Source organism: Vicugna pacos, chromosome 1 (assembly GCF_048564905.1).
Source record: "Vicugna pacos chromosome 1, VicPac4, whole genome shotgun sequence".
NCBI classification, from domain to species: Eukaryota; Metazoa; Chordata; class Mammalia; order Artiodactyla; family Camelidae; genus Vicugna; species Vicugna pacos.
In genome coordinates this window covers 40,919,985-40,934,492 of record NC_132987.1, presented here as the reverse complement: position 1 = coordinate 40,934,492, position 14,508 = coordinate 40,919,985, and positions in this window count along the sequence as shown.

Sequence of the window (14,508 nt, the reverse complement as noted above, 5' to 3'; positions counted from 1 at the left end):
GCTCTCTAGTCCCTAAATTATCCCCTTAAGAGAAGCTCTCCTTTGAGTCTCTGAATGCTATTTATATGTACTCTCCACACCCTGGAAGACATAGTCCACTGACAGCGAAACTGAGATAGCACCCTTCCAGTGCAGATCACTGGGATAAAGCTAAACTCAGCGAGGGGGAGGGTGGAAGGAGGAAAGGGGCCCAACTGGGGGCAACATGGTTGAGACGGGGGTGGGGGTGAGGAGGGAAGCAGACGAACTTTGCAATTTTCCAGGGTGGGCTTGTCCCTTGATGGGATATTTTTGGGTCCAGTGGGATATAAATGGCTATCACAAAAGGAATTGGGTTTCTGTCCCAGGAAAATGAACAAAACTGGTACAACAAACTTGCCAACTTTTGTAATAATTATTTTTAACCTGCTACTTCGGTATATATTTAACCTCATAATAAAAATATTTGTTAGGAAAAAATACTTGACATTTCAGTTCTGGGCATTTTGTTCTTTGCTCAAAACTGAGAGGAAAGGGTGGGTGCTGTAGTTTAGAATGGAGAGAAAAGAATGGGCAAGCCGTGAACGGCAGTCTCTGAGGAGAAAGCGAGAAACAGGCTCAGAAGGTGAAGTAAAATTCATTTATTCAAGTTCTCTATACTGAAAATCATAATAGTGAAGTGAAAAGAACACTGTTCAAAGTCTCGTCTGGATGCTAAAAACAATAATATCCAGCTACCTTCCTTTACAGAATTTTTCTAATAATTTTCTTCAAATGATTTAAAAGTATCATGGAAATTTTTAAATATTTATTTAGATCTAGCACTGGCTTTATTATCGCTAGTTTATGGAAGCCAGGTCAGTTTGCCCACTGATGTTTTTTTCTGGAACCATTAACAACTGGTCATCTTACCTTCATCTTCCCCTAAAATCTGTAAAGCAAAATTTCACAATTTTTTTTTCAACTTTCAATTTAATTTATTAGTTGTAGTTAGTTATCATAGACCTAGACATTTTAAAGAATACTGCCAAGATACTATTTTTCCTTTAACAGACTGGCAAAGATTAGTTTAGCATACCCAGTGTTTGCCAGGGTTAGAGCTGAAGGGCACTTTCACACATAGTGTGAGTTTAAATCACTAAATCACAGCTTGTTGTTTTGTTTTGTTTTGTTTTGAGATAGACGCACTTTCGCAAAATTTATTAAAGTTTTAAATAAATAAGCCTTGCTATTATGCAGCTAGGAAATTTAACACTCAGAGAAACTCTCATATCCATGCAAAGAAATAAATGAAACAATGTTCACTGCAGTATTTTTTTTTAATACCAAAATACTGAAAACAATCTAAATGTCCATCTATAGGGGTTTTGTTAAACAGATCAATTTAGGGTCATACAATAGAATATTCTGAAACCATATGGAAGAAAATGTAGATCTGTGTGAACTGACAGGAAAATAGGCCTACAATTCATAATTTAGTGAATAAAACAGATACACAAGACATAAAATTAATGTTTGGTACAATTACATTTCTGTTTAAAGAAAACTGTGCAGTGGACTGGGAGGGGGAAATTGGCAGGGAAGCTTTTCACTCTATACACTTCTGTACCATCACTTAGAATATATATACAAATATAAAAATAATGAGTTTGATGGGAAAATAAGAACATAAAAGTATTTACCTTTTTTTGATCCCTGGCCCAGACACACAAGGAAGGTGGGAGCTGTGGCCCTCTAGTGGAGAACTTTAGCAATGCACTTCTCTTACTAAATCCCACATTCTAAAGAAACCTCAACATCTGACTTTATTTATGGGTAGAATCAACTAGAATGTATATCAGGTAACACCAAAACTATATATATATATATATGTAAACTTAGTGCCCTTGAATTTAATTTCTGCTTTCCAGTCTTGGAAACATCCTAATACAATTTGAATTGAGGATGCATTTTCTTTGGGCAACACAGCAGTACCCACCTGATCGGTTGCGTTTCACGGGACAGGTCGGAGCCCGTCTGCTTCCTGTGTAAGTATATTTGCTATCATAGATACTGCAAGTACAGGAAAGGCTGACTTCTAATAATTACAAAGTTTGTTGCTAATTAAAAACCAGTCGTTGCGTATGCGGGTCTCTCAAGTAGGATCTATGTAGGCAGCTGTCACCTCAAAACTGAATCGCTGTATGTGAATAATGAAGGCGCTTATTTTTACGGGCTAATCTAAAACATTTCTAACAGGAGAAACTATTTCAAAACTATGCATGGCTACGTCAACCGCCAAATTCCCTCGGTCCGGTTGAAGGCGTGCAGTTTCCTGTCAACTGGTGCTTTGAAGCAGAACCGTCTCCAGCCCGACCACTGGGCTCGCTCCACGTTAAGTCTTGGCTACCTCGGAAATGTTCCGTCTCTCAGGGCAAAACTCCCCAAGGGGCAATTCAAAACACATTTAGAATTTCCTATTTACATTGCAACAGCCATGGCAGGAGTTTGAATGTCACAGTACAAATCTGATACCAAACGCTGAGTGTATTCAGCGGATTCGGTTTCAGAATTCACTTCACATAAGCCTGTTTTCAGCAAGTGAAAGGGAGAGGCAGCGTCATGGGGTAAGTTCATGTTATGAACTCTGATCTTAACTCTCTACCATTTTGAACAAGTAAACTAGTGTTTCTGCCCTTGCAAAGAAAGTCATAATCAGACCACTTGGCATAGGAACCTTACCTTTTAAATACTTATGCAGAAATGTTATCAAGCAAGACTAGCTCACTAATATTACCAGTTAAATTTCCAGTGTGACAAAGGGAAATTTGGTTAGAACAGCCTAGCAAATAGGGGTAATTTCCCCTGAAGAGGCAAAAATTTTTTCTAGACAAGTAATAAAGGTTGCCAATTGCTTTCTTTCTCAAGTTGTGTCTATCCTGAGGGGAAGTGTATTGGGACGTCATTTTGATCTTCTGATTTCTTTATTTTTAAGATATGAATTTATAGAGGTCAATTTTCCAAAGTAGATAATCTGATATAATTTTAGACAAACTTTGTTTTGTCTGCTTTGTTTGGCTTTTGTTTTTGTTTTTGTTAATAAAAAAAATGATCTGCAAGAAGAAAATGTTATTCCAACTGGACACAGTCACATAATGCATATCATCTTAATCTCCAGATTCCAAGTCTGCACAACTGAGGTGAACTTGAAAGAATTCTTGCAGACAAAGCTGGAAGGTAAACCTGGCAGTGAACAGTCCTATTTCATGTCACTGCTTAATGACTGGATAGTTGAGTTCACATCCACCCAGCGTTCCCTGTTTCAGACACGAACATTTATTTGTAGTAACTGATGATATGCCTAGCAATTTATTACGATCTAACATTGAAATGATTTATTCTGACCTGTCTATTCTGAAGTTTTTTTAAAAATAAAATGTGCCTAAAGGCAATATGTATTACCATAGACTTCTAGGCTTAGGAAAAAAAAAGAAAACTCTTACAGGGCTTCTGCATGGTTATGGAAAAAATAACGTGAGCATCTTCGGTTAACGCTGCCTTTGAACCATCTTGAATTGGAGACATAAATTTCTGCCTTCAATTGCAAATGGATACAACCCATCTGGGGCTGGGACAATGTGTATTCCATCACCTGAAGCACAAAAATTCACAAATACATTTTGAGAACAGATTTGTCAGCCTATGGAGTGTTCTCACTCAGGTGGAAGGAAATAAGACATTATTTGTTACTCACAATCCACTGGGGTAAAAATTATTTCTCTTTCAAAATTTTAAATGTTAGATCACTTTGAACGAGTCACTTACACTGGGTTTTGGTAACACATTAGCATATCAGATTAGCACATTAGAGTGAAATTTCTCCTTTCCCAAAGAACTAGGATAAACCTTTTTGAAGATCCAAAATTCATTCCATGTATTTATTTCATTTCAAGTATCAAAACAAACAGGAAAAGAGAAAAGTAGCTCTTGTTATATGCCAGCTTCAAAGGAGATAGAAGCTGAATACTTCAGAAGTTACAGAAATTAAAATAATTATTTCTTTAAAAAAAATCTTAATCTTATGCATTATTCATCTTGTTTTAATCCTCACTACCGTCTAGTTAAGAGAAATCCTCTAACTGCCAGCCGCACACAGTAGGCAGCACAGTGTAATGAAACAATAAGCGACTTGGAATTGGCCAGATTTGGCTTCTGTCCTAGGTCTGTGAAGGTGACAATGAAGATGACAATCCTGACCACACGTTGCACTGCCAGAGATAGTATTTTAACAAGAGCTGGCCCAGAGCTTGGCAGAGGGAAGGCAAAAATAGCAGTGAGTAACTTTACTCCTGAGTAACAAATGGAGGTCATTTGGAACAGAGGTCAAAGGCAACAGCCCAGAGCCACCAGAAGGAAAAGTGTACAGCCACAGTGGGAACTCACCCACTGCTGACCCAAGTCCTAAACCTTAGCTGTTCATTAAGGCACAAGGAGCAATCCACTTCAGCCTTTCCCAGTCTTAGCTGATCTTTAGTCAAATTGTTCCAATAGGAAGGGAAGATTTAGCCAAGTTCCTCATTATGCAGAAACTCTAGTATGTAAGCATTTGAGAATTTCATGTGAGGGTTCCTTGTATAACATGCCAGGTCATGTCACTCCTCTGTGCAGAAACTTTGAGTGGAACCATAATATTCAACCAGAAGCCAAAGTTTTCCAGTGGCCCACATGGCCCTACATAACAATCCTTTCCTTCTGCAATAGGGAAGAACAAATCTGACTCCATATTAGATCTGTTCCTTTGGCTTTAACCCTGTGCTCTGTTTCCTTGGCTAGTTCTTTTGAAAAGAATGTTGCCTACAGCCTGAAATATACAGGATAGCTCATTCTCAAGGCTCTGACCTTTAAGGGTATAACATTTTCCCACTTATATAGAGATTAAAAAGTTGCAGAACAGAGAATAACATTTGTCCTGTTGGAGGTTTATAGGAACATCATGACCTGACTTACGTGGACAGCTTGAACAAAGGATTCTGGCACCAAGAAGTTTGCAACAAGCAACCACACTCCCTCCTCTCTTTAGAGCCTGAATTCTGCCTCGGGGAAGATGGTTCTCCAGGGCATTAGTCTGCCATCTTCTCGGTCTGCTGGCTTTCTGAATAAAGTCATTATTCCTTGCCCCAACACCTTGCTTCCCAATTTATTGGCCTGTCGTGCGGCGAGCAGAACGAGTTTGGACTCGGTAACACTTCTACTTTTCTGATTTTCCTAATTGTCTCTCCATTTCTGACACATTGGCCTCTTCCTTAATTCTCCCAACTGACTCAAACCCTGCCTTCACCAGGAGGTCTCCCTTGACCACTCTTTACGACCCTAAACTGGTTTGCCTACCGGGCACTCCTAATCTCCTCTACTTTACCTGTTTTACTTTGTCTTTTTTTCCAGCAGCACTTATTGTCTTATCCTTTAACAAAATACACTTGTTTTTATGTTTATTATTCATTATTGGTTTTCTTCTTGCTAGAATACAAGCTCTAAGGGGGCAGAGCTCTTTGCTTTGTTCATGGGTATATCCCAGGAGCCGGGATCAGCGCTTGGCCCACAGAAGAATGGGCATCGGATATTAAGCAACAATTCACAGAAGACCACATTGAAGAGACAACGTAGAAAGACCTGCCAGACTTCAGCAGTAATCGGAGAAATGCAAATAAAAATGTTTCCTTTAGAAGTCTGACACAAGTTGGACAACAAAGGAACATAACTCCAGCTCTCGCGTAACTGGGACACCTGCCCTGGGGAGCAGCCTGGCATCACCACACAAAGTTGCACATGGAACAGCCCGTGACTCAAAACATGCACACTTACGACAAACCCTAAAGAAACCCTGCCGCCTGCGCGTCAGGAGACACGCACAGGGGTGTTTGCTGAAACGCTGTTGGTAATGGTGAACAATCACAAACAATCAACAGGTCTCCCTTTAGGAGAGTGGAGGACAAATTGTGGCAAAGTTCATACAACAGTAGCCTTTTAAGCACTTAAAAGAAACAGACTCAGTCAACTCATAACTAACAAACTAACTTCCAAAATAATGTTGACTGAAAAGAAACAAGCTGCAGGTTAAGCAGCACAGTAGGATGTTCTTGGTGAATCAATGATTAAAAGCTTACAAAATAAGGGCAATGGTACAGCTCAAGTGGGAGAGGCACGCTCAGCACCCAAGAGGTCAGGGGTTCAAACCCCAGTACCATCTCGAAGCGGAAATCAATGAAGAAACCTAATTACCTCTCCCTCATGAAACAAACAATACAAGTTAAAAGCTTACAAAATATAATCACATGCTGTTAGCTGAATACACTGTTAAGTCCTTGACTCTGTACAATGCTCCACTCTTCAGAAAGCACAGCTCACCGCACTCCCTCTGTCACCCGCTTTACTAACTCTGTTCTGAGTTTGGATGAAGTTCAGTGACTCTGTTCCAGGTACAAAGACTAGCAAGTTGGGCCTCTGAGCTGTTTCCACGTTGGTTTTACACAGGCAGGCTTGTTTTAGTTGACAGTAGGGAGAGCTGCCCTAAATCTCCAAAATTGCGCACAATGTTTGCATTAAATAATCTAGGTCATTAGAGTTCAGCCATGACTTTTCTAAAGGACTGTTTTCATAGACTTTATCTTGTTCCATGTGACATATCTCCAGTAATAGACCATTTTAGTTGTTATTTGCAGATACAGCTCTCAGTTTCGGAGGAAATAGAACGGTACTGTGGTTCCCAAAAGCTAGATTATCAGAGAGAGACCAAGATTTTTAGACACAATCTAAATATGTGAAGCATTAAGTACATACACAGTTAGCTCATATACTATCTAGAATGCCAACAACTTCATCTGTTATTTGAAACAGGGCAAAACAACAGTTTCTAAATGCTCAATGAAGACCTTTTTTTTTTTTTCTTTTGAAACATTCCAATTTTTCGTAAAATGGTTTACTTAGGATGGAAATGACCAAGAAGCTCCCTGGCCCCCAAGATGAATTCTTGTCTTTTTAAGTGTGAGCATGTCTCTTTTATAGTAAACACGGACAGAATGAAATGAGGTTGGTCTTAGACAAAATTGTTCAGGAGGAACAGTTTGTTTGTACCCTTTAACTTCCTCTGAAAGCCCTCCCTCACTCTGACTCCTGGTGATGATGATTCTCCTCTGACTTCTTTTACGTTAGCTGTTAGCTAGCTTAGTTTCAGCGGTTATTAACTTGAGTCCACGAGCTAATCTCAGCGGTTTCGTAACCTCTCTGGAATTGTTAGCAAAGATGAATGTGCATATATATTTTTCTAGGAAGAATTTCCATAGCCTTTGAGGAGTCCTCTTAAAATGTTGAGCAATCTAAGAAGCTTAAAAATAATGTTTTAAGAATTGGACATTGCTCCCCGCAGCAGTTTTCACAGAATGCAAAAAAGTTCTTGGCTCAGTCTTGAGAGATTCCTATCCAGTTGATCTGTGATGAGATGAACAGGAATCTGTGTTATGAAAAGGCACCTCAATAGATCGTGATTTAAGTAGATCCTGACGCGAGAAATGACATTAATCTACGGAATACAATTTAGATTCTTTAGCGTTGTTGCCTCCACGGTCTCTGTCCCTGACCAATGTTTTTAGTCTTATTTCTTCCACTACTCACGCCACCCTGCAAACATACAAAACATTCTTCCATTCATTTATTCCTGCCTGCAAAGAATAACTATTGGATTCATTATAGGGGCGCTGTGCTATGCTTCAAAGAGCCAATGGTTGACAAACACTCTAGTCACAAGAAACATCCAACATTTCTTCACATTGTGTCTCCTCCTCCTTCACCAGGTAACAGCCTATTCATCTTGCTAGACTCAGTTCAAATATTAACTACTTGTGCAAGCATTCTAGAGTCTTTGGGGCAGATTTTGATTGTTTTTTCCTCAGTGACTTGCAAGCATTTTTTCCACCTTAATTATACTGCTGTGCAGTGATTTGTTTTGTTTCCTGGTTTCTGGGTTTCTCCTGGGCAGGAATCGTGTAGAAGTCTTTCACATGTCCATCTGGCTTCCTCCACTTCCAATGACAAATTCCCAATAATATTTGCTGAGGGGATGAGGGAAACATCTTGTTCTCATCCCTCCCGAGAAAATATGCATTTTACTCTATGAGATAGTCTTGAAACCCAAAGTCCACGAGGAGGAAAAGTAAAGGATTCCCATGGTCAGAATCCTAAGCACAATGGTGCGTTATGGGGCACTGTGGTACTTCGGTTAGGGAATCTTCATTAAACCTGGCAACACATCTGAAGAACTAGCTCCCGAGAGAGTCTGTTGTTGTACACAAGGGTAGGACTGTATCCAGGCATTGGCCTCCAGCGACTAGAGTGATCTTCAGTTTGGAGTGAATACTGTGACCCACCCAGAACTAGCTCTCCCATCAGACAATCTGAAAAGTAAGGTCAGCAGTGGAGCTGCTGGACTTTTACTCTTTGGGAAAAAAACTACAGAGAAAAACAGAGTCTATCTAAAGTTGGTTTTATTCTTAAAGTCTTTCAGAAAGTCTACAAGTTGCAGTGAAATAAGTAAGGCAGCATCCTCTGAATCTTGGATGCAGTGACCACACTGAGGGTCAAGCCAGGGAGAGCATGCCTGGTAAAGCAAATTCACTTGGTAACACCTGGACCAATGCTTAAACGTCTGTTAATTTAGTAGCTATTTATGAAGTGCTCCTTTAAGAGCCAGGAATAATATATATATATAAATATAATTAAAGCATGGCTTTTGTTCCAAGTGAATGAGCTCCTAAATTTATTCACGTGATATTTTTGAAGTATTTTATATGTCCCTAAGAAAAAGTCACACTACAAGTCATTTCTAAATCCGCATTACTTTTTAAATGCTGTGAAATTTATAAAATTTAAAAATGCTATAAAAGCATACATACCTCACATTAGTAGAAATATCATTTGTTTTCTTCTCAAAGCATGCACTTCTTGAATTCATGTATCTTTCAGATTACTGATCTTTATTCAGTTTGAAGCTACTTCATTGCTGAGCACAGTATTTCCCTCATGTGTTGAGACACGGGATTTCCATGCTTCGTAGATGTGTATTTACACATACAGAGATAAAAACACATGGTCACAAATCACTTACATATAAGATGTGAACATGGCCATGAATGTGTCTTGAGGCTGACATCCACAATTTTCCTTAACTGTGCATCCCAGAGATTATAATCTGGGAAGTCAGCAGACTGAATCAAACAGGTAAATATGTTTCGATTTTTCTAATTTGGCTTGCACTTAAAATGGAACTCACACTTACAAATTGGAATATCGCACATAAAAATTCTGATTTCTGGCTTTTCTTGAAATGATCAGAAGTCCTGGCAGCGCAGACCCAGCCCTCCTGCGTGGCCCCCAAGGAGCCGGGAGGCCTGTATGACGTGACAGGGACTCTTCATGCCTTCCCAGTATTCCTTAGAATTTCTTAGAACCTGAGATGCCTTCACATTTTTAGCTTCCCTTCTTAAAACTGTATTTTTAATGTCTGAGAAAGTGGCCTTATATGTAATATCTACTCATACTAGACAGTTGCTCCAGGACGCTCCAATAATCCCCAAAGACTGAAAGATTTGCTCCTGACGGTAGCATCTTCCCCAGGCGGAGTTTAAGAGAAGAGATGACATCCCAGCTGAAGAGAATGGGGACCTGACAGATGCTCTGCTCTTCTTTCCCAGGGGGGCTTCAGGTGCTGGGCAGCTATATTCACAGGAAGCCCTGGGGCCCTTCTCTTCCATCTTCCTTTGGAATTTTTCAGGGCCCAGGAGCAAGTGTTGCCAAATTTAGCTCTATCTGGGGATATACGTGTTAATCCACCCCGCAAAAGGCACAACTATCGATAGCAGTGGTTCTCAAACTTCAGCAAATATCAGAATCACCTGAAGAGCCTATTAAAAACACAGATTTCTGGACCCCACCTCTGGAGTTTCTGATTCTGTACAGGATGGAGCTGAAGAATCTGAACTTCTACCAAGTTCTCCAGGGATACTGACGTTGCTGTTTTGGGGACTTGGTTTGAGATCTATGTACTGATCGATATCTATAGGGAATTTTTCAGATTTCTCTGAACATACATCATAAATGCCAGAGTCATGCAGAAAAGGTCAATAAACGTGGTATATCCTAGCAAAAGTCCTGATGGCATTCGCTGGGCAGGAGCCGAATCCCTGATGAATTTTACAGAATTATTAGCATCTTACGTAGACTGCCACCCCACATTGCTGTCCCCCTGTTCTACCTGGGGTAATCCACAGACTATCATCCACGGAGAACCACCAGCAGGAAAAGCAGAGATGACACTCGGATTATTATAATTTCCTTTTTGTAAGTAAGAGATCATTCCTTTTGATTTTTTTTAATGGAAAAGGATCTTTAAAACCACACGATGGCAGTGTAATCACATGAGTGACAGTCTCAAGGTGCCTGAATTGGGTGTCTGAACCCAGTCTACATTAATAAATCCTTCTGAAAGTTAAGCTTCTGCATTTTTTTTTTTGGCTTAACAATTATTGCCCCATAAAGTGTAAATGACAAGTTGTAGTCAGATACCTCTACCAAAAACCTCAGTCAGAGCTTTCAATATTTTTACAGCACCTTAGACAGAATACATTTCCCCTCTCTGCTGTTTCTTAGTGTGAAAACAACTTCACAGGAACAAGCAACAGACCATTTCATGCATGAGCTATGCAACAAATTCAATCCAAAGTCACTCCTGCTTCAGTTTAGCAAATTACTCCGTGATGGCAAATTCGCTTCTAGACTTTAATTATTTTTGAAAACTGAATTTATTTTTCCTCTAGCCTTGCTTAATTTTAGATATTTGCATGCCTATCAACTTCTTACAAGCAAGAAAAATTGAACTTTTATAGATTTGTTTACCAAAGTAGCTACTCAGAACTCTTCTTTCTATGGTGAGGTTTTAAGGTGACATTAGGTCTTTGGTGCATTTTAATTTGGCTGCTTGGCTATTAATCTGTAGTTTGTAATCTATATAACCTCAGCTTAAGGTGTACAGAATTCTTAGAACAGGGTCTTGCTGAAGTGAAGGACATAATCCACTATTTCCCTCCCTGTACTATCACAGAATATTCTGGGCTGTCAATAGAAATGGTGGGTCCCTGGTAGGGAAGGGGGAAGAAGGAAGGGCTGGCTTAGTGTTAAATATCAAAAATGCTCCCTTATTTGCATCCTGATATGGTGTTCTGTCACCTGAGCAATGGGAAAAGTTAAATAAGACCATTGCAAATGCCACTAGACATGGATATCAATAGAAAGGGAAAAGTACCTAGAAACTTTCCATGCAACATAGGGTTCAGCTCCAGTTTGGTGACAAAAATCTGTCTTTGCTAAAGATGATGGGACCTAAAAACATCAACAACCAGACTGAGGCAGGCAGGAAGGAAAGAAACCACCTTTTCCACAGCCTGTCCCTGTCCATCCTCCTGAACACGTGCAGGCTTCTCCCTCCACCACAGACGCACTGATTCTGAATTTGGTTCCTGACCTTACATTTTGGATCAAAGGTTCCCTCTGAGCATTCTGAATTAGATAAAATACTCTCTAGGAAGGACACTGTGAAAGAGATTTCCCCAAATGCAGGGATCTGACTGGGAGGATGACTTTACCTAGTAAAAGACAAAACTCTAAAATGATCTCCCCAAATGCAGACTAGAGAGGTCATTAAAATATTATTTTGGGATGCAGGTACTGCTCTGATGAGGGTAACACGCGCTGCTCTTTATGGCCACGTGCGTGAGGTGGAATGGGAGCTCGGAGAGCCCGCCAGTGCCATAGCACTTCACAGAACAGCAACAGCATCTACAGTTTCCCAGGTTACAACTCCCCAGGTCCTCACTGCAATCGGTGGGCTGCACACACTGTTCTGAACCACTTATTCGCCCCGCATCATCTGAGTTTTTAACCTGCTCTCCTAGTTGAGCTATTCTGTATTCAGCTAGCTTGTTTCATATAGGTGTCCCAAGTTTTATTCTCTTCCAGAATCTCAAGATCATCCATTTAAATTAGGATGGATATTAAGACTTAGAAAATGACACTCTGCAAAACAACGTCTCATGAATACATTCAGCCACACACAGAGTCAAGCTTGTATGAGGCAGTATTATTAGCCCCACTTTGGTATAAAGAAATTGAGGCTTAAGTAAAGTAACCTGTCGATGGATTACACAGTCACAAAGTAGCAGGGCTGGGGTTCCCGTGCAGGTTGGTTTGGTAACTCTAAAGCCCGTGTTCTTCATCATTAATAGGGGTGGAAAGACTTATATCATTACACTTTCTACCTTCTAAACAGTTATTCCTTCTCCCCTCCTTACTCCTCCATTGTGAGGACTAAAGAGAAACAAATGAAATGTTTTTTGGTTCATGCATATATTGTAGGCATCTTATAAAAAGCAGCTTCTTTCTCCATGTAAATGCTACTTATTTTTAATACTGATACATATGTTAACATTTAAAGAACATTCCATGTAATATTCATATGCATAGTATGTATTGGCAATATGGTGTTGGACAGTTACGATTTTATCAAAGTGCAATTACTAGGAGTATTACAAGAGCTATCAGTCTTTTTGACAATTCAATCAGGCTTCAAAATTTCAAAAGAAGTTTAACTCGCTTCATTGATTGATTTATTCATTATTTATACTCTGTCTATTTCAAAAAAGAGGATTTAAAATAACTTGCACAAAAAGGAAAGTCCTGTAAAATAGGATCATTAAAACAAGGATAAAAGAACAAGAATTATGTGATAAAAAGGACAAAAACCTTAGATTAAAGAAAATTACTATGATCAGACATACTTTATCCATGACGTTCTAGATAGTTAAAGCAAAAACAAATGAATAAATAAAAATACAGTTCTCTAACGGATAAAAAAACACTTTTTTAAAGAAAAGACATGTATCTTTGTACTAGTAAACTTAAAATATTTTGGCTTGTGGTGTGGTGTGAGGCAGGGGTGAAAATTCTTTTATTTTCATTCCTATATGAATATTCAAGTGATCTAATGCCATTATTGAAAAGACCATCATATGCCCACTGCACTGTAGGGTGATTTTTGTCATAAATTTATTGACTCTGTATGATAAGGTCATTTTGCTGAACTTTTTATTATGTTCCATTGGTCTATTCATCCCTATCTGGACCAATGCTACATTATCTAATTACTACAGTTTCATCTAGCAATGAAAGTTCTCGAGCTCTGTTCTTACTCTCCAAGATTGTCTTGGCTCTTCTTAGATCTTTACTTTTCCAAAGATATTTTAGAGCCAGCTTCCTAATCCCCCAGAACTGCAGGGATTTTGATCCCGATTGAGCTAGCAGTATCAGTCACTGTGGGTTGAAATTTCCAACCCATGGCCACGGTATATGTCTCCATTATTGAGCTCTTTTAAAATTTCTGACAACAATATTTTGTAGTTTTAAATTACAGGCATTAGATACCTTGAATCTAATTTTTTTTTTAATATTTGACATTCTCGAACACAATTATAAATTGAATCTTTAAAAAAATTCATATTCTATTTGTTTTCTTCTTGGATACAGAAATACAATTCGTCTCTCTTCATTGATACAGTATCCAGGTGACCCTGCTAAAGTTACCTTTTAGTTCTAACAGTATGTAGTTTCTTTGAGGTTTCCTAGATACATAATCATGTCATCCAAGAATAATGGGAATTTTAAGTCTTTCTTTCTAGCAGGTTTTTTCTTGACTTACTACACTGGATGCGACTTCAAGGGCAATTTTGCAAAGAAGTGGTGATAACAGCATTCTTGTCTTGTATTTCTGATCTTAAGGAAATAATTTTAGCATTTTACCACAAAGTATAATGCTTGCTTTATTTATTTTTATAGATTTCTTTAAACATCAGACTTAGGAAGTACTTTTCCTCATTTGCTAAGAATATGTGTATGGATATATGTACGTATATGGGTGTGTGTTTTATTATAATGAGTGTTGAATTTTTCAGACACTTTTCTGCATCTATTAACATGTGTAATTTTTGGTCCTATTTTCCCCTAATACTGTGGTGCACTACACTGATTGACTTTCAACTGCAAAACTGCCTTTGAATTCCTGTTATAAACTCCCTTGGGCAAGGCGTATTATCCTTTCTATATTGCTAGATGAACTGTAGATTTAAATTTGAAAGATAAGACAACAAAGCTTTTAGGAAAAAACATAACCAAATATACACATGAGCTTGAGTAGGCAAAGAATTATTAAATAGGGCTCAAAAAGTTAAACACAAAGACAAAAAGGAAAATAATGAAAAATTCAACCATATTAAAATTAAGAACCTCTGTTCATTGAAGGATGTTAGTAGTAACAGAGTGCAAATGTATGTCACATATTTGTAATATTTGTAACACATACAGCCTATGAAGGACTATACAGGAGATAGGAAGAACTTTTACAGGCCAATAATGAAATGCAGGCAACCCGCTTAAAACTTGGGCATACTGCTA